General features: G+C 36.8%; 1 pseudogene; it reads left to right on the plus strand.

The window, feature by feature from the left end:
• The first annotated feature begins 6,505 nt into the window (after positions 1–6,505).
• The window catches only part of LOC114897962, a 117,883-nt pseudogene continuing 101,539 nt past the window's right edge, over positions 6,506–22,849 (plus strand).

The raw sequence follows: 22,849 nt of genomic DNA on the forward strand, positions 1-22,849 counted from the left end.
CCACACAAAAATTAACTCAAAATGGATTAAAGACTTGAATGTAGGACCTGAAATCATAAAATTACTAAAAGAAAACATCAGTGATAACCTTATTGACATTGGTTTTTGTGGTATTTTTGTACACCTGAATCCAAGGGGAACAGAAACAAAAGCAAAACTAAACCAATGGGACTACATCAAACTGAGAAGCCTCTGCACAGCAGAGGAAGCCACTTACAAAATTAAAAGGCCATCTACTGAATGAGTGAAGATACTTGCAAATCGTATCTTCAATAAAGGGTTAATATCCAAAATATATAAAGAACTCATATGAAGAACTCAACAACAACAAAAACAAACAACCTGATTAAAAAATAAGCAAAGGTTCTGAACAGACATTTTTTTTAAAGAAAGCATATGGTTGACCAACAAGCCCCTGAAAAGATGTTCAACATCACTAATTACTAGGGAAACGTAAATCAAAAGCACAGCGAGATATCTCTCACACCTGTTAGAATGGCAATTACTGAAAAGACAAGAAATAAATGTTGGAGAGTTTGTGGAGAAAAGGGAACCCTTGTACACTGTTGGTGGGACTGTAAATTGATGCAGTCACTATGGAAAATACTATGGAGGTTCCTCAAAATACTAAGAATAGAACTACCATATGACACAGGTATTCCACTTCTGGGTTTTTATTCAAAGAACACGAAAACACTAATTCAAAAAGTTATATTCATCCCTGTGTTCACTGCAGCATTATTTATGATAGCCAAGACATGGAAGCAACCTAAGTATCCACTGATACTTATGATGAATGGATAAAGAAAGATATATACAAAATGGAATATTATTCAGCCATAAAAAGGAAAAAATCCTGTCATCGTGACAACATGGATGTATCTAGGAGATACTGCTCTAAGCGAAACAAATCAGATGGAGAAAGACAAATACAGTATGAGTTCACTCATATGCAGAATGCTAAAAAAAACAAAAGCAATTTTAAAATAAAATAAAACAAAAACAAACTCATAGATACAGAGATCAGATTAGTGTTTACCAGAGGGGAAGGGGGTTGTGGGGAGGTGAAATGGGTGAAGGGGTCAACTTTATGGTGATGGATGATAACTAGATATATGGTGCTGATCACTTTGTAGTGTATAAAGATATCAAATTATAATTTTGAACACTAGAAACTTATAAAAACCTACAAATAAAAATCCGTAGGCACATTTTAATGTATAGTTTTTTGATCTCTGAGAAGTAGAATATACTCAACTTAAAAACAAGGAAGAATAAAAATTGCAAAGCAAAAGATTTGATATGATGTTTATATTGTAAACCAAAACCAACCATAAAATTTAATTAAGAAACTAATAAACTGGGGAGCAAATTTTCAAAAACATGACAGGTAAAAATCAATGTACATTGAAATAGAGAGCTCATAGATGCTAATGAGAAAATGCATGAGCTCCAATTCAAAAGATGGGTCACGAACTTCAATGGTAAATTCATATACCTTTATACATACACACAAGGAAAAGAAAAAAGAAAAGACAATGGTTTACAGTATTAAAATATTTAATGTTATGAATTATGGCAGAGATGGCTAACAGACTTCCAAAATTTATGGTCCTTCTTTATAGCAGCTTTTTATTTTATTTTATTTTATTTATTTATTTTTGGCTGCATTGGGTCTTTGTGGCTGTGAGCGGGCTTTCTCTCTTGTTGCGGAGCATGAGCTCTAGGTGCACAGGCTCAGTAGTTGTGGCATGCAGGATCTAGAGCACAGGCTCAGTAGTTGTGGCACATGGACTTAGTTGCTCCGTGGTATGTGGGATCTTCCCAGGCCAGGGCTCAAACCTGTGTCCCCTGCATTAACAGGCAGATTCTTAACCACCACGCCACCAGGGAAGTCCCTATAGCAGCTTTTCAGTTAGAAACTGCCTTTCTCAGACACCCTTTCTCTAGGTGGTTCATATGACTGGTCTCTATCAATGGAATGTGAGTAAAAAGTGATGTCTATCACTCTTAGAGCAAGGTTTTTAAGAATTGGGTTGTGCCTTTTTTTCACATTCTCTGTTCTTCCACCTTCTGTATGCAACTAACTATGATGTTCTAGCAAATGTTTATGACTTAGCTGCAATTATTTGGCATTTTCAGCTCTTATAAAATGAAGTGGTCTTTTTTCTCCTATGAAGAGTAATAAAGTAGGAAATTCTCTAAACGGTTTAGAAAGTGGCTATAAAACAAATAATCAATGCTACAACAATATAGTGTAGGACTATACTCAGAAAAGCAAGGAAGGAGAAGACATAGGATTATGGAAACTGTGAATCCATATCAGATAGAATTAGGTTTGCTGCATGTAACAGACAAAATAAATGAGTAATTTAAACAGGATAGAGTTGTATTACTTTCTCACATAAAAGAAAGGCAATGTAGAACTGATGTGCTATCTACCCATTATCATTTTGGATCTAGGGACTTATCTTTCTGTTCCAACACCTAAGCATTTTGCTCCCACATTCAGCATCATATAATGTTGCAAGATGGACAGTGGAATGCCAGCTGTCACAGTTATAGGCTTGAGCAAGGAGAAAATGCAGAAGGCAAAAAAACTATGGAGTCAGGTTCCTTTAAAAGTATTGTGAGGAGTCCTGCACTACCCTTCTGTTTCCACCTCATTGGCCAGAACTGCCATACAGTCATACCAAACTGAGGAAGGCTGGGAAATGTGTTTTACATCAGGCAGCAATATGCTCAGTTAAAATTTGGGGTTTTTTCCAAAGAGAAATGATGAAGATGATAGGCAACTGGACCATAGGACCCCTCCTACCTAGTGGTGAAGAGAAGTTCTAGGATGAGCATTGCCAGCAGCTGTAGGAAAAGCCAGGCCACATTAAAGGAGGAAGGAGGTCTTTGGGACAAAGTTCCCTGGGGGAAAAATTGGGACTCCATGCTTTATATGATATGACTGAGAGGGCAGGACAACTTGAAAATCTGATAAGGACTTTTTTTTTAATGAAAGAGAAAATAATAGCAATTAAAAGTCCAGGAAAAACAAAAGCTGTACAATAAAATCATGTTTGAAATATGTAACAAAATAAAATAATGGTGTAAGAAAATAGAGTTCATTAAATATTTTTAATAAGTATAATCTCTTTTAAGTGGCCAAGAGATCAGATAGTGACCACATAAAGAAAGATGTAATCCTAGCGCACTTCTTGAACAAATGGGAGAAAAATATTTACATACGTATAAATATGAAAATAGTATGTACCAGTTTTTAATGTTTAGAGTCAGCCTTCAGACAAGATATGGATTTGTTGTTGCTGAGAAACAACTAATGTGAAAGTGTAACTGACGGAAGATGGAAAGTGGGAGGCAGGGGAGGAACATAAAGAAAAGGGTAGAACTCATTTTTCATCTTACAGAGTTGAGTCAGGATACTGACTAATATTGATAGAAAGAGAATTTTAAATATTATTTAAAGTTATAAAGATAATCAGTAAAAGAAGTATAAATAATATATTGGAGGCTTGGCCAAGATGGTGTAGTAGGAAGACCCTGAGCTCACCCCCTCTCTTGGGCATACCAAAATTACAACTATTTACAGAGAAGCTATTGATGAGAAAGGCTAGAATCTACCAGAATAGATCATCTACAACTAAAGATATAAAGAAGGAACCACAACAAGACAGGTGGGGGGGTGGAATCGCGGTATAGTAAAGACTTATACCCCCAGGTGGGCAACCTATAATCGGGAGAATAATTACAATTGCAGAGGTTCTCCCCAAGGCACGAGGGGCCTAAGCTTCACATTGGGTTCCCCAGCATAGGGGTCCTACACCAGGAAGACAAGCCTCCAGAATGTTTAGCTTTGAAGTCCAGTGGGGCTTACTTTTGGTAGACAAAGAGGACTGTGGGAAATAGAGACTCCACACTTAAAGAGCACACACAAAATCTCACATGCTCTGGGACTCAGGGCAGAAGCAATAATTCGAAAGGAGCTTGGGTCAGAGCCACCTGCTGATCTTGGAGAGTCTCCCAGAGAGGCAAGAGGCAACTAGAGCTCATCCTGGAGACACAGACACCAGCAGCAGACATTGTGGAGCACTCATTCTACCATGTGGACACTGGTGCTGGCAAGCACCAATGTGGAATCCTTCCTTGAGCTCATCAGCCTTTGGACCCAGCCCAGCCCCTACCCACCAGCCTGTAAGTTCCAGGAGTCGGATGTCTCAGGCCAAGCAACAAGCTGGGAAGGGACACAGCCCCACCCACCAGCAGGCAGGTTGCTTTAAGACTCTGTGAGCTTAGAGCTGTCCCTGGACATGGCCCTGTCCACCAGAGGGCTCAGGACATGTGTGTGCAGGCACTAGAACTGAGACCCCCCGCAGGGCCCTGCAGCCAGAGACACTGGGACCCAGCTCCACTCCCAATGGGAGGTATCAGCACCAGGACCACCTGGGCCCTGGCCCCACTGAGCAGCAGGCGGACACCAGCATCAGGACTATTGCAGCCCCTCAGCCTGCCATGGCAGGAAACAGCTCACCCACCAGCAGGCTGGTACCAGCCCTGGGACATGATGGGCCCCAGCCCTGCCCACCAGCAGGCCAAAATCAGATCTGAAAAACCTTGGTCCCCTCCAGCCACCATGGGGTCAGGCCCCACTCAACAGGAGGACAACACAAGCTTCTTGACACCCTGGGCCCCTCAGCCAGCTGTGTCAGGAACTGACTCCACACACCAGTGGTCTGATAACAGCTCTGGGTACCCTGGGCCCTGCAGACAGAGACACCAGGACTTGGCTCTGCCTGCCAGTGGGCCGGCACTAGCCCCAGGATATGGCTACAACTAGAAGCATGAAAATTACAAAAGGAAAAAACACATTGGTAAAGGCAAATATTCAGTCAAGGTAGTAAATCATCTATATCTACAATAAGCAGTTAAGGGATACACAAAACAATTACATGTAAAATATGATGTCAAAACAGTAATTGTGAGGGAAGGAGAGAAAAAGTGCAGTGTTGTTAAAATGTGTTTGAAATTAAGAAATCATCAACTTAAATAATCATATATATATGTATATATATATATGTATATATAAATAGCTATATGTAAACCTCATGGTAATCACAAACCAAAAATCTATAATAGATACATACCCAAAATCCAGAAAGGAATCCAAAAATAACACTAATTACAATCATCAAATCACAAGAGAAGGGAACAAAAGACAAAGAAAGGAACAAAAAAGAACTATAAAAACAGCTCAGAATAATTAACAAAATGGCAATAAGTACATGCCTATCAATAATTACTTTATATGTAAATGGTCTAAATGCTCCAATCAAAAGACAAAGAATGGGGCTTCCCTGGTGGTGCAGTGGTTGAGGGTCTGCCTGCCGATGCAGGGGACACGGGTTCATGCCCCGGTCCGGGAAGATCCCACATGCTGCGGAGCGGCTGGGCCTGTGAGCCATGGGCCGCTGAGCCTGAGCATCTGGAGCCTGTGCTCTGTAACGGGAGAGGCCACAACAGTGAGAGGCCCGCGTACCGCAAAAAAAAAAAAAAAAAAAAGACAAAGAATGTCTAAATGGATACTAAAACAAGATATATATATATATATATGCTGCCACAAGACCTATATATATGCTGCCTATAAGAGACTGACTTCAGATCTAAAGACACACACAGACTAAAAGTGAGAGAATGGAAAAAGATATTCCATGCAAATGGAAATTAAAAGGAAGCCTGGTAGCAGTACTTATATCAGCCAAAATCGACTTTAAAATAAAGACTGTAACAAGAAACAAAGAAGGACATTACATAAAGATCAAGGGAATCAATCAAAGAAGAAGATATAACAATTTAAAATATATATGGACCCAACATGGGAGTGCCTAAATACATAAAGCTCATATTAACAGACATAAAGGGAGAAATTGACAGTAACCCAATAACAGTAGGGCATGTGGACAGAAAATCAATAAAGAAACACAACCATTAAACAACACGTTAGACCAGATGGTATATATATGTGTGTGTGTGCACGCGTGTGTGTGTATATACATATATACATACATATATACACACACATATATACATATATGTAATATTCTACCTAAAAGCAGAATATGCATTCTTTTCAAATACACATGGAACATGTGCACATGGATGCACATGGAACGTGTGCACATGGATACACATGGAACATACTAGGCTATAAAGCAGGTCTCAGTAAATTTAAGAAAACTGAAATCATATCAACCATCATTTCTGACCACAATGCTATGAGACTAGAAATCAACTATAGAAATAAAGGCTGCAAAATACACAAACACATGGAGGCTAATCAATATGCTACTAAACAACCAATGGATCACTGAAGAAATAAAAATTATCTGGAAATAAATGAACATGAAAACACAATAATTCAAAATCTATGGGTGCTGGGGGTGCCCGCTCCTCCCCCTGTGGGTGGCTGGGCTGGCAGTGCTGAGCTCCCTGTGTGTGGCACATGGGGCGCCTGATGGATGCAGTGGCAGCGGGTGGTGGCGCTTCAGCGGTGTGCTCAGCTGGGCCCCCTCCCACTCCCCTGCTCCTCTCATCCACGTCCCCTGGCTGTGCGGCCACCATGGCATCTGGTGAGGAGGACAGCACCAATGGCAGCACCTCAGAGGCCGTGGGCAAGAGGAGGTGCCTGGGCTTGTTGGCCACCGCCTGGCTCACCTTCTACAGCATCACCACGACAGCAGGGTGGCTGGTACTGGCTACTACATGTACTGTAGTTAAAAATGTACTGGCCAGTACATTTTTATATGGAAAAAGGAATACACAAAGGTTTATATAAAAGTATTTAGAAGACACTTAAATTTTTCCAGACATTTGCCTTGCTTGTGGAATTGTACCTACTTCTGTGCTTGTGGCTGGGGTCCAAGTGAGTTCAAGAATCTTTATGGTGTGGCTCTTTACTCACAGTATAAAACTAATATAATTTTTTTATCATTTATATCCTGTCAGAGTTGCTGGTGAACTTCTTACGATATATGCTGCCTTACCATATGTGAAGAAAAAAGGAATGTTCTCAATAAGACTTCCGAGTAAATACAATGCTTCTTTTGACTACAATTATTTCCTTCTTATAACCATGGCCTCATATATACCATTGTTACCACAATCTACTTTCATATGTTACATCAGAGAAGAAAAGTGCTTCATGGAGAGGTGATTATTGAAAGGGAAGATGAAATGATTCCTACAATAAGGTGTTTTTTGCAGAATAACCAGGATTACTTGAGTCTAAGGGTTAATAACAGGAATAAACAGCTTCATGAAAAAAAAATCTATGGGATGTAGCAAAATCAGTTCTAAGAGGGAAATTTAGAGTGATAAAGTCTACCTCTGGAAACAAAAAAAATCTCAAAATTTCAAACCTTACACCTAAAGGAATTAGAAAAAGAAGAACAAACAAAACCCCAGAAGAAGCAGAAGAAAAGAGATCATAAAGATCAGAGCAAAAATAAATGAAAAGAGATCATAAAGATCAGAGGTAGTAGTAGAAGAAATGAGATCATAAAGATCAGAGCAAACATAAATGAAATAGAGACTAAAAAGAAAAGAAAAGAAAAGATCAATGTAACTAAGAACTCGTTCTTTGAAAAGATAAATAAAATTGATAAGGCTTTAACCAGACTCACCAAGAAAAATAGAGTGATGACTCAAATCAATAAAATCAGAAATGAAAAAGGAAAATTTGCAATTGACATCACAGAAATACAAAGACTCAAGAGAGTACTACAAACAACCACATGCCACCAAAATGGACAATTCAGAAAAAATGGGCAAATTCTGAGAAATCTACAGTCTCCCATGACTGAACCAGGTTTAAATAGAAAATATGAACAGACCAATTACCAGTAATGAAATTGAATCAGTAATTTAAAAAATTTCACAAAAACAAAGGTCCAGCACCAGATGGTTTCACAGGTGAATTCTACAAAACATTTAAAGAAGAGTTAACACCTATCCTTTTCAAACTATTTCAAAAAATTGCAGAGTAAGGAGCACTTCCAAACTCATTCTACAAGGCCAGCATCACCCTCATACCAAAACTAAACAAAAATATCATCACAAAAAAGAAAATTATAGACCAAGGTCCCTGACAAACATATATGCAAAAATCCTCAAAAAATATTAGCAAACTGAATCTAACAATACATTAAAAGGATCATACACCATGATCAAGTGGGGTTTGTCCCAGGGATGCAAGGCTGGTTCAATATCTGCAAACCAATCAGTGTGATACATTACATTAACAATTTGAAGAATAAAAATCATATGATCTACAAAGTGGCTGTATCAATTTACATTCCCATAAACAGTACAAGCGGTTTCCCTTTTCCCCACACCCTCTCCAGCATTTATTGTTTGTAGATTTTTTGATGATGGCCATTCTGACTGGTGTGAGGTGATACCTCATTGTAGTTTTGATTTGCATTTCTCTAATGATTAGTGATATTGAGCATCTTTTCATGTGTTTGTTGGATATCTGTATATCTTCTTTGGAGAAATGTCTGCTTAGGCCTTTTGCCATTTTTGGATTCGTTTGTTTATTTTTCTGATATTGAGCTGCATGAGCTGCTTGTATATTTTGGAGATTAATCCTTTGTCAGTTGCTTCATTTGCAAATATTTTCTCTCATTCTGAGGGTTGTCTTTTCATCTATTTTATGATTTCCTTTGCTGTGCAAATGCTTTTAAGTTTCATTAGGTCCCATTTGTTTATTTTTGTTTTTATTTCCATTTCTTTATGGGGTAGGTCAAAAAGGATATTGCTGTGATTTATGTCATAGAGTGTTCTGCCTATGTTTTCCTCTAAGAGTTTGATAGTGTCTGGCCTTACATTTAGATCTTTAATCCATTTTGAGTTTATTTTTGTGTATGGTGTTAGGGAGTGTTCTAATTTCATTCTTTTACATGTAGCTGTCCAGTTTTCCCAGCACCATTTATTGAAGAGGCTGTCTTTTCTCCATTATGTACTCTTGCCTCCTTTATCAAAGATAAGGTGACCAAATGTGCGTGGGTCTATCTCTGGGCTTTCTATCCTGTTCCATTGATCTATATTTCTGTTTTTGTGCCAGTACCATACTGTCTTGTGTACTGTAGCTTTGTAGTATAGTCTGAAGTCAGGGAATCTGATTCCTCCACCTCCGTTTTTCCTTCTCAAGATTGCTTTGATTATATGGGGTTTTTTGTGTTTCCATACAAATTGTGAAATTTTTTGTTCCTAGTTCTGTGAAAAGTGCCAGTGGTAGTTTGATAGGGATTGCATTGAATCTGTAGTTTGCTTTGGGTAGTAGAGTCATTTTCACAATGTTGATTCTTCCAATCCAAGAACATGGTATATCTCTCCATCTGTTTGTATCATCTTTAATTTCTTTTATCAGTGTCTTACAGTTTTCTGCATACAGGTCTTTTGTCTCCTTAGGTAGGTTTATTCCTAGGTACTTTATTCTTTTTTTACAATGGTAAATGAGAGTGTTTCCTTAATTTCTCTTTCAGGTTTTTCATCATTAGCGTATAGGAATGCAAGAAATTTCTGTGCATTAATTTTGTATCCTGCTACTCTACCGAATTCATTGATTAGCTCTAGTAGTTTTCTGGAGGCATCTTTAGGATTCTCGGTGTATAGTATCATGTCATCTGCAAAGAGTGACAGTTTTACTTCCTCTTTTACGGTTTGGATTCTTTTTATTTCTTTTTCTTCTCTGATTGCTCTGGCTAAAACTTCCAAAGCTATGTTGAATAATAGTGGTGAGAATGGGCAACCTTGTTTTGTTCCTGGCCTTAGAGGAAATGGTTTCACTTTTTCACCATTGAGAATGATGTTGGCTGTGGGTTTGTCATATATGGCCTTTATTATGTTGAGGTAAGTTCCCTCTATGCCTATGTTCTGGAGGGTTTTTATCATAAATGGGTGTTGAATATTGTCAAAAGCTTTTTCTGCATCAGTTGAGATTATCACATGGTTTTTATCCTTCAGTTTGTTAATATGGTGTATCACATTGTTTGATTTGTGTATATTGAAGAATACTTGCATTCCTGGGATAAACCCAACTTGATCGCGGTGTATGATCCTTTTAATGTGCTGTTGGATTCTGTTTCCTACTATTTTGTTGAGGATTTTTGCAGCTATGTTCATCAGAGATATTGGCCTGTATGGAGGTTCCTTAAAAAACTAAAAATAGAACTACCATATGACCCAGAAATCCCACTACTGGGCACATACCGTGAGAAAACCATAATTCAAAAAGAGTCATGTACCACAATGTTCATTGCAGCACTATTTACAATAGCCAGGACGTGGAAGCAACCTAATTGTTCATCAACAGAGAATGGATAAAGAAGATGTGGCACATATATACAATGGAATATTACTCAGCCATAAAAAGGAACGAAATTGAGTTATTTGTAGTGAAGTGGATGGACCTAGGGTCTGTCATAAAGAATGAAGTAAGTCAGAAAGAGAAAAACTAATATGCTAACCCATATATACGGAATGTAAAAAAAATGCTTCTGAAGAACCTAGGGGCAGGACAGGAATAAAGACACAGATGTAGAGAATGGACTTGAGGACACAGGGAGGGGGAAGGATAAGCTGGGATGAAATGAGAGAGTAAAACTGACATACATACACTACCAAATGTAAAATAGATAGCTAGTGGGAAGCAGCTTCATGGCACAGGGAGATCAGCTTGGTGCTTTGTGACCACCTAGAGGGGTGGGATAAGGAGGGTGGGAGGGAAATGCAAGAGGAAGGGGATATGGGGATATACATATACATATAGCTGATTCACTTTTTTATACAGAAGAAACTAACACAGCACTGTAAAGCAATTATACTCCAATAAAGATGTTAAAAAAATCGTATGATCTTCTCAATAGAGCAGAAAAAGCTTTTGACAAAATTCAACATTAATTTATGTTGATAAACATGCTTATAAAGTATGACATACTTAAAAAGTATGTCAACATACTTTCTAAAAAGTCTCCAGAAAGTGGGTATAGAAGGAACATACTTCAAAATAATAAAGGCATGTGAGCCTTTAGGCACACAGCTAACATCATACTCAATGTGAAAAGCTGAAAGAATTTCCTCTAAGTTCAGGAATAAGACAAGGATGCCTACTCTTGCCACTTTTACTCAACATATTATTAGAAGTGCTAGCCACTGCAATCTGGCAAGAAAAATAAGTAAAAAGAATCCAAATTGGAAAGGAAGAAGTTAAACTGTCACTGTTTGCTGATGACAATACTATACACAAAAAATATAAAGATACCACCAAAAAACTACTAGAGCTCATCAATGAATTTAGTGAAGTTGCAGGATACAAAATTAATATACAGAAATCTTTTGCACTACTTCAACAACAACGTATCAGAAAGAGAAATTAAGGAAACAGTCCTATTTGCAATCATATCAAAAAGAATAAAATACCTAGGAATAAATCTAACATAGGTAGTTAAAGATCTGTACTTGGAAAACTATAAGACACTGATGAAAGACATCGAAGACAACACAAACAGATGGAAAGATATACTATGTTCATGGTTTGGAAGAAATGATATTGTTAAAGTGACCACAATACCACTGAATGCAACCTAAAGGTTCAATGCAATGCCTATCAAAATACTAATGGCATTTTCCACAGAACCAGAACAAATAATTTTTAAATTTGTATCAAAACACAGAAGACCCTGAATAGCTAAAACAATCTTGAGAAAGAATAACAGAGCTGGAGGTATCATCTTCCATGACTTCATACTATACTACAAAGCTGCAGTAATCAAAACAGTATGGTACTGGCACAAAAAGAGATATATAGATCAATGGAATAGAGAGTCCAGAAACGAACTCACACTTATGTGGTCAATTTATTACAAAGGAGGCAAGAATATACAAAGGCAAAAAAGCCTCTTCGACAAATGGTGTTGGGAAATCTGGACAGCTACATGCAAAAGAATCAAACTGTACTGCTTTCTCACACCATTACAAAAATAAACTCAAAATGGATTAATGGCTTACCATCAATAAAATCACACCATTACAAAAGTAAACTCAAAATGGATTAATTGCTTAAATGTAAGTCATAAAAATTCTAGAAGAAAACATAGGCAGAGCACTCTTTGACATAAATTGTAGCAATATTTTTTGTATCTGTCTCCTATGGCAAAGGGAACAAAAGTAAAAATAAACAAATGGGACCTAATTAAACTTAAAAGCTTTTGCATAGCGAAGGAAACCATTGGCAAAACAAAAAAACAACCTACTGAATGGGAGAACATATTCACAAATGATATGACCAATAAGGGGTTAATATCCAAAATCTACAAACACCTCATACAACTCAGTATCAAAAAAATATACAACCTGATTAAAAAATCGGCAAGAGACCTGAATAGACATTTTTTCGAAGAAGACATACAGATCGCCAACAGGTCCATGAAAATATATTCAACATTGCTAATCATCAGAGAAATGTAAATCAAAACCACAATGACATATCACCTCACACCTGTCAGACTGTCCATCATCAAAATGACCACAGATAACAAATGCTGGTGTGGATGTGGAGAAAAGGGAACACTTGCACACTGTTGGTGGGAATGTAAATTTTTGCAACCACTACGGAAAACAGTATGAAATTTCCTCAAAAAACTAAAAATAGAACTATCTGCAATTCCACTCCTGGGTATGTATTTGAAAAAACTGAAAATACTCATTCAAAAAATATACAAGCACCCTGATATTTATAGCAGCATTATTTACAATAGCCAAGATATGGAAGTGTCCATCAGAAGATGAATGGATAAAGAAGAAGTGGTATATATATACAGTGGAATACTACTCAGCCATAATAAAGAATGAAATTTTGCTATTTGCAGCAACGTGGATGATCCTGGAGGGTATTATGCTTAGTGAACTAAGTCAGACAGAGAAAGACAACTACTATATGTTATCACTTATATGTGAAATCTAAAAATTAAAGCAAATGAATATAAAAATACAGAAGCAGTTTCACAGATATAGAGAACAATCTAGTGGTTACCAGTGGGGAGAAGGAAGGTGGGGGAAAGATGGAGATAGGAGATTAAGAGGTACAAACTACTATATATAAAATAAATAAGCTACAAGGATATATTGTACAGCAGAAGAAACATAGCCAACATTTTATAATAACTTTAAATGGAGTATAATTGATAAAATTGTAAATCACTATGTTGTACACCTGAAATTAATATAATATTGTAGCTATCTAGGAAAAGAGAGACCTTAAATAAAAAGTCATACAATTAATGTACAGTTATGAAATCGGCTTAGAGAGTTTTAGGTGAGAATTAAAGGGAGTTCATCTCATGTCCACAGGTTCGGAATTCTGGATCTAATCTTTCTAGTTTAGAAAATCCAGTTTTAAAAAAGCAGGATCAGGGACTTCCTTGGTGGGGCCGTGGTTAAGAATCTGCCTGCCAATGCAAGGGACATGGGTTCGAGCCCTGGTCCAGGAAGATCCTACATGCTGCGGAGCAAATAAGCCTGTGTGCCACAACTACTGAGTCTGAGCTCTAGAGCTGACAAGCCACAACTACTGAGCCCATTGGCCACAACTACTGAAGCCCACGCACCTAGAGCCCATGCTCTGCAACAAGAGAAGCCACCACAATGAGAAGCCTGTGCACCGCAAGGAAGAGTAGCCCTCTCTCGCCACAACTAGAGAAAGCCTGAACGCAGCAACAAAGATCCAATGCAGCCAAAACTAAAATAAATAAATAAATAGCAGGTACACAGACTGGCTTTTAAAAATAAAAGCATGATAGTGTTCAGGAGGTAACAGATACCGATTATCCACATTTTTTTTCATATTTTCTATATTAATTCTTCTATTTATACCCACTCAATATGTAAAGCGCAGCTGCCTGTGCAGTTCTCCTAGTTGTAAATGACACAACAAAGTCTTAGCTTAATTAAAAGACTATAAACAGTGGGTGGGGAAATCCCAGCTTCTTTCCCTTTTCTTCTGCTATCAATGGGGTTAGGATAGCTCTTCATCCAACTTTGCCTTCAGATGCCTATCACAGGCATTCTCAGTACCACCAGATAATGAGAGGTATTACCAAGTCAGGGGGAGGGAGAAAAAGGCTTATTTTCCAATTATGAATGTACTGATTCATTAACACTTGACTTGAGCATTCATTTTAGATTCAGGTTGTCATGGACTTGCATTTAAACAATAGTGGCATGTTGATCTCTGCCATCTTTCAACAATCTTGCACGGGATGCCATTTAAGAAACAGCAGAAAGAGGAGCTGAAAAGGAGTAAAATATTCATGGCCAAAGTCAAAATTATATAAGCTGGCTGAGGAACCCTAATTCTTTTTACTCATCTTTGGCAAATCTCAAAATGTAGTACAATAATGGCTTATTGTACAAACTTTAAACTAGACACTAAGAAATCCAAAGTAGAGAGCTCATTACCTCATCCAAAATCTACCTAAAGTCATGGAAAAGTTAATGGTAGTATTAGTAAAGCATCAAGTTACAAGAGTTTAAATATTTACTGTTATATTTATTTTTCAATATTTATGAACGTACCCAATATTTCTATAAGACTATATCTCCTTAGTGATGCAGCACCAAAAATATAGTCAATTTCTGTAGAAAGCATCATATTACTTTAATTAATATTTATTGTTCAAGTAACCGTCTCAAACTATTTTTCTTAATCTAAATTTGCTTTGGATTTAGGAGAATATTTTATACCTTTATTTGTCATACATCAGTGACTTAGATACCACTTTCAAAATTTTTGTCCATCTCCAGGCATCAACTTTATTTTCTTCATATTTTTGTTTAAATTGACTAATTTTATTTTAATTAACTTGACTTAAGTAATAATATGATTAAAGTCAAGGGATTGGTATGATAGCTGTAATTTTTCAAATAACCATTAAAATAAAACCCAGGGGCTTCCCTGGTGGCGCAGTGATTGAGAGTCCGCCTGCCGATGCAGGGGACATGGGTTCGTGCCCCGGTCCAGGAAGATCCCACATGCCGCGGAGCGGCTAGGCCCGTGAGCCATGGCCACTGAGTCTGCACGTCCGGAGCCTGTGCTCCGCAACAGGGGAGGCCACAACAGTGAGAGGCCCACGTACCGCAAAAAAATAAATAAATAAAATAAAAATAAAACCCAGAGTGTAGAGTTCATAATTGTTATTACCTGGAGTGTTAGTTCAAGGCAAGCTATAACTCTTGTTGCTTTTAAGCTGCTGAAAACTGAGATTTTCTGCTTTTTATTACAGAATAACTTAGCCTATCCTGAATGATGAGGTACAAAATTTTTATATTAATGGTTGTGTACTACCCCTCAAATTTTGCATTCAAAATTTCCTAAAATCCTTTAGTGGCTGCAAAAGTAAAAACTCACAAAGTGAGAACACAAGAAGGCCAGCAAAAAGTGACTAGGAGGAAGAAATTTTAATAGCTGCATGGAGCCGGGGAGAAAGAGTTCAAAATTCAAATTCTGTCAAGTTAGAAGGGTTTGGTGAACATCTCAGACTTTTCACTAAAACCTCAGAAAAGCCATACCTTATAAGTAAGCCCAGGACTAAGGGCTCCAGTCTAGAATTAAATGCAAAATGAAAATAAATCCAAAACAAGCTTCCACTTATGATTAACGTGATTCATATGTGTGGTTACTAGAGGCCGAGAGTGGGAGGAGGGAGAATTGGAGCAAGGTCATCAAAAGGTACAAATTTCCACTAAAAAGACAAATAAGTACTAGAGGCATAATGTAGAACATGATGACTATATTTAACACTGCTTGATACACAGGAAAGTTGTTAAGCGTAAATCCTAAGAGTTCTCATCACAAGGAGAATTTCCCCCCTCCTTTTCCCCTTTCTTCTTTTCTTTATATTATATCTATATGAGATAATGGATTCTACCTTAACCTGTTGTGATAATCATTTCATAATATATGTAAATCAAATTATCATGCTGTATGCCTTAAACTTATCTGGTGATGTATGCCAATTGTTTCTCAATAAAACTGAAAAAAAAATTAATGTGATCCACCAATACCTTAACTCTCTGTTAGTACAAATTCAACTTTCTTTCAAAAATACAGTATCTCTATAATGTTTCATCCATACTGCCCAGGATAAAATAAGGTATTACTAGAAATTTGGAGAAACAGGAACATATAAGCAATCAATCAAAGAGAAAACACAGTCAAGAGAAGCAAATCCATAGATGACTTTTATGTTAGCATTGAGACAGGAATTTTAAAACAGCTTTTATAAATATGTTAATGGATTAAAAAGAAAAGATGAGCTGGACTTCCCTGGTGGTGCAGTGGTTAAGAATCTGCCTGCCAATATAAGGGAGATGGGTTCGATCCCTGGTCCAGGAAGATCCCACATGCTGCGGAGCAACTAAGCCTGTGTGCCACAACTACTGAGCTCACATGCTGCAACTAGTGAAGCCCATGTGCTCTAGGGCCCGTGTGCTGCAACTACGGAAGCCCGTGAGCCTATACTCCACAACAAGAGAAGCCACCACAATGAGAAGCCTGCAGGCTGCAATGAAGAATAACCCCAGCTAGCCTCAAATAGAGAAAGCCTGTGTGCAGCAATGAAGAACCAATGCAGCCAAAAAAAAAAAAAAAATGAGCAAAATGGGTGAAAGACAGGGAATCCCAAAAACTAAATGAAAATTATGAAAGAATCAACTTGAAATTCTAGAGCTGAAAAAATACAATATCAAAAAAGAAAACATTAGGACTTCCCTGGTGGTGCAGTGGTTAAGAATCCATCTGCCAATGCAGGGGACACAGGTTCGATCCCTGGTCTGGGAAGATCCCACATGCCGCGGAGCAACTAAGCCCATGTGCCACAACTACTGAGCCTGCACGTCACAACTACTGAAGCCCGTGTGCTCTAGGGCCTGCGTGCTGCAACTAATAAGCCTGCATGCTGCAACTACTAAAGTCTGCACACCTATAACCTGTGCTCTGCAACAAGAGAAGCCACTGCAATGAGAAGCCTGCACACTGCAATGAAGAGTAGCCCCAACTTGCTGCAACTAGAGAAAGCCCATGTGCAGCAACGAAGACCCAACACAGCCAAAAGCGAAAAAAAAAAAAAAGAAAAAATTAATCAATAGAATTTAACAGACTGGATACTGCAGAAAAATGGACAAATCAATTTAAAGACAAGAGAACAGAAATTATACAAACTGAAGAATAGAGAGAAAGTAATTGAAAAACTTAGCCAAACTGCAGTGACTTCTGGGACAACAAACTGATTGACACATGGGTAATTGGAGTGCCAGAAAAAAAGGAGAGAGTATGGGGTAGAAATTTTCTTCTTAAGAAATAAGATAAAACATTTCCTTAACTTAGTGGAAATACATCAACCCACCAATCCAAATAGCTCAGAGAACTCCTAAAAGGATAAATACAAAGAACACCACATCTAAGCAAATGACAGTCCAACTGCTAAGACCCAACGATAAAAAGTAAACTTTTAAAACAGAGAAAATATATAAGAATATCTTATTTTTTATCAGAAAATAATGGAGTTAAACAAAATAGAATGACATCTTTAAAGTGTTGAAATGAAAAACTATCAACTTAGCATTCTATATCCAGTAAAAATATCTTTCAACAATGAAGAAGAATAGAGATTTTTCAGATAAAAGAATGGTGAGGGGCTTCCCTGGTGACACAGTTGTTGAGAGTCTGTCTGCCGATGCAGGGGACATGGGTTCATGCCCCGGTCCGGGAAAATCCCACATGCCGTGGAGCAGCTGGACCTGTGAGCCATGGCTGCTGAGCCTGCGCGTCCAGAGCCTGTGCTCCGCAATGGGAGAGGCCACAACAGTGAGAGGCCCGTGTACTGCAAAAAAAAAAAAAAAAAAGTTAAAAGAAATTCTTGTGTCTGAAAGGAAATGAAATGATACCAGGTGGAAATCTGGATCTAGAGGAAGGATTCTGGAACAGCAAAATGGTAAATATGTGGCCAAAAGAAGATAGAAAAGGAGGAAAAATAAAAACAGACAGGATGAATAGAAAACAAATAGCAAAATATGTCAGAATACAAAGAAAAATAGATAAAAATCATAATCATAGCTGAAGATTTTAATACCTCTTCTCAGTAATTGATGAAACAAGTAGTAGAAAAAATCAATCAGACTATGGTAAGACAACCAACATGACTTAACTGACCACTATACAGAGCATCTGCAGTGTATACATTCTTTTCAAGTGCACATTTACCAAGACAGACCATATTTTAACCTGTAAAAAAAAAAAACCTCAATAGATTTCAAAAGTTAGATATCATAAAGAGTATATTGTCTGACCACAATAGAATTAAATCAGAATTTAATAATGAAAAATATCTAGAATATTCTAAATATTTAGAAATTGGGTAAAACATTTCTAAATAAATTATGGGTCAAGAAAAAGTCACAAAGAAAATAGAAATTACTTGGACTAAATGCTAATAAGAACACTACTTTAAAAATTTGTGGGATACAGCTAAATAAGTGATTAGAGAAACATTTACAGCTTTAAATGAATATATTGAAAAAGAAGAGAGTTTTAAAAGCAATGATCTAAGATTTTCACATAAATGTTAGAAAAAGAACATCAAATTAAACACAAAGTACACAGAAGAAAGAAATAGAAAAGAATGAAAATAAAAGAGAAAATAGACAAGCAATAAAAAAATTAACAGAGCCAATAGTTAATATTTTGAAAAGATTAACAAAATAAATAAATCCTACCAATACTAGTCAAAAGAAAAAATAATAAAAACACAAATTATTAATATCAAGAATGAAAAAGATGGAATCACTTGAGATCCTACAGACATTAAAAGGAAATAAGAGAATACTATTAAGAATTGTATGCTAATAAATTCAACAACTGTTAAGAAATGGACAAATTTCTCAAAAATCACCACTTACCAAAACTTACAAAAGAAGAAATAGAAAATCTGAAGGGTCCTACATCTATTTAGAAAATGAGTATGTAATAAAAACATTCCTACAGAGAAAACTTTGGCTCACGTGGCTGTACGCATGAACTCAGTCGTGCATTTAAAGAATAAATATTATCAGTTTCACACAAATTACTCCTGAAAATAGAGAGTGGTAGAACTTTTTCCAACTTATTTTATGGGGCCAGTAAATCCTAATCCCAAAACCTGACAAAGAGAGTACTAAAATAGACAATAAAATTAATATCCTTCATGCAGAATAGATGTAAAAATCCTTCACAAGATATTAACTCAAATGAACTCTTGCAATATATAAAAAAGGTAATACATTATGAGCAAGGGGGTTGATTCCAAGGAATGCAATGTTGGTTTCATACTTAAAAATGAGTTATTTTGATTCACCACATTACTTAAATAAAGATGAAAATAATATAATCATCTTTCTGGATGCAGAAAAAACATTTGAAAAAATACATCCCTTTTTTTTAAACAACTTTATTGGAGTACAATTGCTTTACAATGTTGTGTTACTTTCTGCTGTATAACAAAGTGAATCAGCTATACGTATACATATATCCCCATATTCCCTCCCCCTTGCATCTCCCTCCCAGCCTCCCTATCCCACCCTTCTTGGTGGACATAAATCACTGAGCTAATCTCCCTGTGCTATGAAGCTGTTTCCCATTAGCTATCTATATATCTCTCAATCTGTTTGTAACATCTTTAATTTCTTTCATCAGTGTCTTATAGTTTTCTGCATACAGGTCTTTTGCCTCCTAGGTAGGTTTATTCCTACCTATTTTATTCTTTTTGTTGCAATGGTAAATGGGAGTGTTTCCTTAATTTCTCTTTCAGATTTTTCATCATTAGTGTATAGGAATGCAAGAGATTTCTGTGCATTAATTTTGTATCCTGCTACTCTACCGAATTCGTTGATTAGCTCTAGTAGTTTTCTGGTAGCATCTTTAGGATTCTCTGTATATAGTATCATGTCATCTGCAAAGAGTGACAGTTTTACTTCTTCTTTTACAGTTTGGATTCCTTTTATTTCTTTTTCTTCTCTGATTGCTGTGGCTAAAACTTCCAAAACTATGTTGAATAACAGTGGTGAGAGTGGGCAACCTTGTCTTTTTCCTGACCTTAGAGGAAATGGTTTCAGTTTTTCACCATTGAGAACGATGTTGGCTGTGGGTTTGTCATATATGGGCTTTATTATGTTGAGGTAAGTTCCCTCTATGCCTATGTTCTGGAGGGTTTTTATCATAAATGGGTGTTGAATTTTGTCAAAAGCTTTTTCTGCATCAACTGAGATTATCATATGGTTTTTATCCTTCAGTTTGTTAATATGGTGTATCACATTGATTGATTTGCATATATTGAAGAATCCTTGCATTCCTGGGATAAACCCCACTTGATCATGGTGTATGATCCTTTTAATGTGCTGTTGGATTCTGTTTGCTAGTATTTTGTTGAGGATTTTTGCACCTATGTTCATCAGTGATATTGGCCTGTAGTTTTCTTTTTTTTGTGACATCTTTGTCTGGTTTTGGTATCAGGGTGATGGTGGCCTCGTAGAATGAGTTTGGGAGTATTCCTCCCTCTGCTATATTTTGGAAGAGTTTGAGAAGGATAGGTGTTAGCTCTTCTCTGAATGCTTGATAGAATTCTCCTGTGAAGCCATCTGGTCCTGGGCTTTTGTTTGTCAGAAGATTTTTAATCACAGTTCCAATTTCAGCGCTTGTGATTGGTCTGTTTATATTTTCTATTTCTTCCTGGTTCAGTTTCAGAAGGTTGTGCTTTTCTAAGAATTTGTCCATTTCTTCCAGGTTGTTCATTTTATTGCCATATAGTTGCTTGTAGTAATCTCTCACGATCCTTTGTATTTCTGCAGTGTCAGTTGTTACTTCTCCTTTTTCATTTCTAATTATGTTGATTTGAGTCTTTTCCCTTTTTTTTCTTGATGAGTCTGGCTAATGGTTTATCAATTTTTTCATCTTCTCAAGGAAGCAGCTTTTAGTTTTATAGATCTTTGCTACTGTTTCCTTCATTTCTTTTTCATTTATTTCTGATCTGAATTTTATGATTTCTTTCCTTCTGCTAACTGGGCTTTTTTGTTATTCTTCTCTCTCTAATTGCTTCAGGTGTAAGGTTAGATTGTTTATTTGAGATTTTTCTTGTTTCTTGAGGTAGGATTGTATTGCTATAAACTTCCCTCTTAGAACTGTTTTTGCTGCATCTCATAGGTTTTGGGTCATTGTGTTTTCATTGTCATTTGTTTCTAGGTATTTTTTGATTTCCTCTTTGATTTCTTCAGTGATCTCTTGGTTATTTAGTAGTGCATTGTTTAGCCTCCATGTGTTTGTATTTTTTACAGTTTTTTTTCCTGTAATTGATATCTAGTTTCATAGCGTTGTGGTCAGAAAAGATACTTGATACAGTTTCAATTTTCTTAAATTTACCAAGGCTAGATTTGTGACCCAAGATATGATCTATCCTGGAGAATGTTCCATGAGCACTTGAGAAGAAAGTGTATTCTGTTTTTTTTTTTTTTTTTTTGGATGGAATGTCCTATAAATATCAGTTAAGTCCATCTTGTTTAATGTGTCATTTAAAGCTTGTGTTTCCTTATTTATTTTCATTTTGGATGATCTGTCCATTGGTGAAAGTGGGGTGTTATAGTTCCCCACTATGACTGTGTTACTGTCAATTTCCCCTTTTATGGCTGTTAGCATTTGCATTATGTATTGAGGTGCTCCTATGTTTGGTGCATAAATATTTACAATTTTATATCTTCTTCTTGGATTGATCCCTTGATCATTATGTAGTGTCCTTCTTTGTCCCTTGTAATAGTCTTTAAAGTCTATTTTGTCTGATATGAGAATTGCTACTCCAGCTTTCTTTTGATTTCCATTTGCATGGAATATCTTTTTCCATTCCATCACTTTCCATCTGTATGTGTCCCTAGGTCTGAAGTGGGTCTCTTGTAGACAGTATATATATGGGTCTTGTTTTTGTATCCATTCAGCCAGCCTATGTCTTTTGGTTGGAGCATTTAATCCATTTACATTTAAGGTAATTATCGATATGTATGTTCCTGTTACCGTTTTCTTAATTGTTTTGGGTTTGTTATTGTAGGTCTTTCCCTTCTATAATGTTTCCTGCCTAGAGAAGTTCCTTTAGCATTTGTTGTAAAGCTGGTTTGGTGATGCTGAATTCTCTTAGCTTTTGCTTGTCTGTAAAGGTTTTAATTTCTCCATCAAATCTGAATGAGATCCTTGCTGGGTAGAGTAATCTTGGTTGCAGGTTTTGCCCTTTCATCACTTTAAATATGTCCTGCCAGTCCCTTCTGGCTTGCAGAGTTTTGGCTGAAAGATCAGCACTTAATCTTATGGGGATTCCCTTGTATGTTATTTGTTGCTTTTCCCTTGCTGTTTTTAATATTTTTTCTTTGTATTTAATTTTTGATAATTTGATTATTATGTGTCCTGGCTTGTTTCTCCTTGGATTTATCCTGTATGGGACTCTCTGCACTTCCTGGACTTGATTGACTATTTCCTTTCCCATATCAGGGAAATTTTCAACTATAATCTCTTCAAATATTTTCTCAGTCCCTTTCTTTTTCTATTCTTCTTCTGGGACCCCTATACTTTGAATGTTGATGCGTTTAATGTTGTCCCAGAGGTCTCTGAGGCTGTCCTCAATTCTTTTCTTTATTTTTTCTTTATTCTGCTCTGTGGTAGTTATTTACACTATTTTATCTTCCAGGTCACTTATCCGTTCTTCTTCTTCAGTTATTCTGC

This window comes from Monodon monoceros, unplaced genomic scaffold (genome assembly GCF_005190385.1).
Source record: "Monodon monoceros isolate NGI ecotype Baffin Bay Population unplaced genomic scaffold, NGI_Narwhal_1 Super_Scaffold_18, whole genome shotgun sequence".
NCBI lineage: Eukaryota > Metazoa > Chordata > Mammalia > Artiodactyla > Monodontidae > Monodon > Monodon monoceros.